At 43.4% G+C, this 4,840-nt stretch overlaps 1 pseudogene; it reads right to left on the bottom strand.

Moving 5' to 3' along the window:
• Positions 1–398: 398 nt before the first annotated feature.
• On the bottom strand, positions 399–1,547 carry LOC128584160 (DDB1- and CUL4-associated factor 10-like; annotated as a pseudogene).
• Positions 1,548–4,840: the final 3,293 nt, after the last annotated feature.

Genomic DNA, 4,840 nt, shown 5'->3' with positions numbered 1-4,840 from the left:
AGTCTCACCTGGACCACCAGGACTTAGAAAACAAGCATCTTAGTTGGGCGCCCTCTGAATGTTCTGCTCCAATAAAGCCCCCTGGGTCCTTTCCTAACCCTGGATTAAGACTAAATTTCCCACTAACCCAGAAGAATGGGGGGTTTGGAGGCAGATTTAATTCGATCAAAGGAAACTGAAGTAATGCATCCTTTGTCCAATTTATAAAGTAAAATTTATACCTGTTTTGTGTGTGCTATGCCTGCTTCCCCAAGTAGATGATGAGATGCTCTCTCAATGTAGCAATCATTTTTTATCATTCATTTTATCAACAAATATTTATTTTTATTTATTTTTTTAAAATGAAGTAATTTATAAGTCAAATGCCAAAAGTATTCCTTATTTGATATAAGTTGTGCCTAAAACTTTGGCTGATACAAAGAAACCCGTCCACTAAGGCACCCTGAGGCAATCTGACAATGTGTTGGAGAGAATTTTGTTGTCAGTACTACATCATTATGAGAGTACAGAGAATGGATCACCCGTAGGGGACTGGCTTCGTTGGGCAAACAGTCAACAAGTTCACTGCACTGTGTGTCAAATCCCAACAAGCGAATCCCATAGCCATGTGGGGAAGAAATCATCCGCCCATCAGGGCTGAAGCAGTTCTTTGATGTAACCCCTGCCTACATTGGCTTCTTCAATGTAATGAGTCAATCGTAGAGAACAGCGAGGTGAGACAGGTGCACAGGAGCTCTTTCTTGGAATTCATAGACACAAGTCCATTTCCCTTTGAGAAGCTCATAACATGTGTTTCTCAGAAGAACTGGAATCATTATGATGACAAGGTGAACGGGAAACTCTAGGACCAGATGAACTCGATGAAGTGGTCAAAATCTGAACTTGATGTAGTTCTTCTTGCTCTCAAAATGGGATAGCTACCTACTTCTAAAGACTTGGTTAAGTCAAGATCATGTACAATTAAGAGATAGCCAGAGGATGTTGAAATCAACATTTTTGAACAATCTGGTGTTAATCTCATTAGCATGAGAAAACGTGTATGGAAAAATTTCTTATGTGGACACCCATCTTCTGTACACCTGTTCGTGTCCCAAATAATGACATTTCCATCAAATCCTGATGTTACTGAGAGTCTGGTATTAGTATCATATTCGATGTTCTTCACCCAGCTAGTGTGACCATGTAAAGTGCATACTTTGGTGTTCAGTTTTCTCAGATCCCATAGTGCTATTGTAGCGTCATCAGAGCAGGTAGCGAACAGCCGGTTATCAAGAAATCTGATATTATTTACACAGTCTTCATGAGCTTCAGAAAGTGTTTTTATGTGCTTTGAAGATATTGGGTCAAAAAGCAGAACTTCAGTTTGTTCACAAGCAACTGTCAGCACTGACCCGTCGGTCGAGTATTCAAGGTTGAAGACCGCACCGTGGGTGCGGGTGCTAAGGTACACCGAGTCCACGGGGTGGATGGAGCCATACAGGTTGGTCATGGTGCGGAAATTGTCTCGCGCTGGGTCCACGAACAACCCGCGGCCCAGGCTGTGCTCTCTCAGCCACCCGAACAGCCTGGTGCCGGGGTCACCCAGGCCCGTGCTGAGGCCATGCCGGCCCTGGCTCCCGGACCTGCAGTCCGTGGCGCGGCGGGGAGGGCGGTCCAACAAATATTTGTTAAGCACCTACAATGTGTCATGATTTAGGTACCAAGTATACATTAAACAACTCAGATATGACTTAGCTTTACAGCTTAGTGAGGGAGAAAGAAAACAAACAAATAAATATTATTTAATTAGAAATTGGAATGATTGATACAGAGGAAAAGAATCGAGTTTTTATCTTAACATAAGAGTTGCGTAACTCAGAAGGTAGCCTTGAAGCCAGTGCAGTCACAGTGAGAAGAACTAGCTTCACCAAGTTTGCTCATGTCCCTGCACCTCTATTGGAGCAGCATCTTAACCTTGGTCCTGGGCCTAAAATTGCTTTGTGGACTGCTGAGACCTTTCCCATCTTTTGCCATGCTCAAGTTGTTAGCCATATTCAGTCTGTTACAGTCTCTGAGGAGGTAACTAGCCTAAGACTACTAACTCTGACTTGTCCTGCAGGTCTGAAAATAAACATAAATTGCAAAAGCCTTATTTTGGTGTTTTCCATGGTGTGAAAAGTGGCTAAGGTGGCTGGAGGGGTGTGGACACAAGAAGAGTGGTGCAAGATGAAACCAAGGGGGGTTAGGGGAAGGTGTCCAGGACATGATATAAAGTTTGGATTTTGTTTTAAGTGCAATGGGAGCTATATAAAAAGGTTAAGTCTGTTTAATTTTTGTTTTGAAACACATTCCGTTGTGCCAAGTATTAAGGTAAATGGCTATTTGTTGTTTGATGACTATTTGCTGAATTGAATTAAACTAATGGTTGGTGGATGGAAGGGGAGAGTCCTCTAAAAAGATGCCATCCTTATAGCTAAGAGAGACCAGCAAGTTAAAAACCCAAAGGTTCAGTTTGGAATCCCTTTTAAGTGTCTAACTAAAAAAGTGGAGCAGCCCTGTGACAATCACATGCTGCAATAATTGACAAGTTGCTCTAATTTCCTTCTGCCCAGCTTTTTCCCTTTTCCAGCCTGACAAAATCACTGGGGAGTATTTTTTTTGGCAATCCCCTGTGTTTCTCAATTTAGGTTGATGTGTCAGAGATTCTAGGCAGTTTATGAGTGGAGCAAAGTCCTGAGTGAAACTCATGATTTCAGAGGACAAAGTTAGAGTGAGGAACAGGGAGGAAAGCTGTCCATACATGGAAAGAGATCTCTGGGCAAAGGAAGGGACCGCCAAAACTGTGGTCACAGAAGTTGTCTCAGACAGGGACATGTGGATGAGGTCTGAGTTCCTTCCTAAGACTTATGGAAACATGAATGATGTCAATGTGAAGCTGGACCCAGAGTCTCAGGAGAGCAGAAGGCTGGCATCATCACACAGGGGACCCAGTGAGCTCAGACTTCAGGGAGGCCTCTTCGTAGCCCCCCAAGGATGCGGGAACAGCAAACATGGCCAAGAGGGCCCTGGGGATTGAGCTACGTTCATCACTGTTTAGTTATCATTTTTTCCTTTAGTCTCCTGCCAGCATAGACTCCTGCCTTGACACTGGAGAGAGAAGAGGAAGGGGTACTGATGCCCTGCATGCAGGAGACTTTAGGCCTTATAGGGAGACATATTTCTTCTGCTAAGAGAGCCCCCTACTAGGAAAGACCCAATTCTCTGAGGAGCTCATGGTATAGTTGGAGAGACAGACTTGCAATCTAATGAAAGCAATTTTTAAAAGTGTATGAGCTTTGAGGTTAGGCTTGGCTACCAATATCCATCTATCACTTAATTTTAATCATCAGAGTTTGGGCAAGTTATTTAACCACATTGGGCCTCAGTTTTGTAATCAATAAAGGAGAGACAACAATTCTTTTTTTGGTGTTGTTGGAGAGAGAGTCTCACTCGGTTGCCCTGGGTAGAGAGGTTTCATAGCTCACAGAAACCGCAAACTCTCAGGCTCAAGTGATCCTTTTGGCTCAGCCATCTGAGTAGCTGGGACTATAGGCATGTACCACCAAAGCCGGCTAGTTTTTCTATTTTTTAGTACAGACAAGGTCTCACTCTTGCTCAGGCTGGTCTTGAACTCCTGAGTTCAAGTAATCCACCCACCCCAGCCTCCCAGAGTAGGGAGCTAGGATTACAGGTAAGAGCCAATGCTCCTGGCCCTGTAAAATTAATATTAATATGAATATTAATACTTATTTTGAGAACTTTTCTTTTTTTTCTGTTGCCCTGGCTAGAGTGCAGTGGCATCACTGTTGCTCACGGCAACTTCAAACTTCTGGACTCAATGGATCCTCCTGCCTCAGCTTCCTGAGTAGCTGGGACTATGGATACCCACCAGAATGCCTAGCTAATTTTTCTATTTTTGGTGGAGACAGGGTCTTGCTTTTGCTCAGGCTGGTCTTGAACTCCTGATCTCTAGCAATTTTCTTTTCTTTTTTTTTTTGAGACAGAGTCTCACTATGTCACCCTTGGTAGAGTGCCATGGTGTCACAGCTCACAGCAACCTCCAACTCTTGGGCTTAAGCAATTCTTTTGCTTCAGCCTCCCAAGTAGCTGGGACTACAGGTGCCTGCCACAATGCCCAGCTTTTTTTGTTGTTGTTGTAATTGTCATTGTTGTTTTGCAGGCCTGGGCCAGGTTCAAACCCACCTGTCTCAGTGTATGTGCTGGCACCCTAACCACTGAGCTATGGGTGCTGAGCCTTTCTAGCAATCTTCTTGTCTTAACCTCTCAGAGTGCCAGGATCACAGGCATGAGCCACCATGCCTGGCCTATTTTAAGTAATTTTCACCTATTAATTTAATTTAACCTTATGAGGTAGGTACTATTAACATCCGCATATGATAGATGAGGAAAATAAGGCCTGGCAAGATTAATAATTTGCTCAATCACACATTTAAAAACTGATAGAAGCAGGATTTTTATCTGTACCATCTGACTCAAGAGTCTGTGCTCCTCACTACTCTGCTCTAAGAGACAGAGCTGTCCTGGGGGTAAGAAAATGGTAAAATCATGAGGTAACTCCTGGGACAGAGGTATACACAGGAGGCTGAGTGCCCAGAGGGGAGAATGAGATCATATTGGGAAGACTCCCCAGAGGAAGAAAATCAGTGTGTTGTTCCAGGTAAAATGAAGAACATTAGCAAAACAATGTCAAGAATGGAGGTAAGTAAACTGATTACAATAGAACTGAGGTAAAATGCAAGGACTGGAACTAGGCATATCAGGGATAGATGAGATAAAGAAGAGTGAACAGATGAGAGAAATT

Source organism: Nycticebus coucang, chromosome 4 (genome assembly GCF_027406575.1).
Source record: "Nycticebus coucang isolate mNycCou1 chromosome 4, mNycCou1.pri, whole genome shotgun sequence".
Classification (NCBI taxonomy): domain Eukaryota; kingdom Metazoa; phylum Chordata; class Mammalia; order Primates; family Lorisidae; genus Nycticebus; species Nycticebus coucang.
Note: the sequence above shows the minus strand (reverse complement) of the source record. Positions and strands in the feature narration are given on the sequence as shown.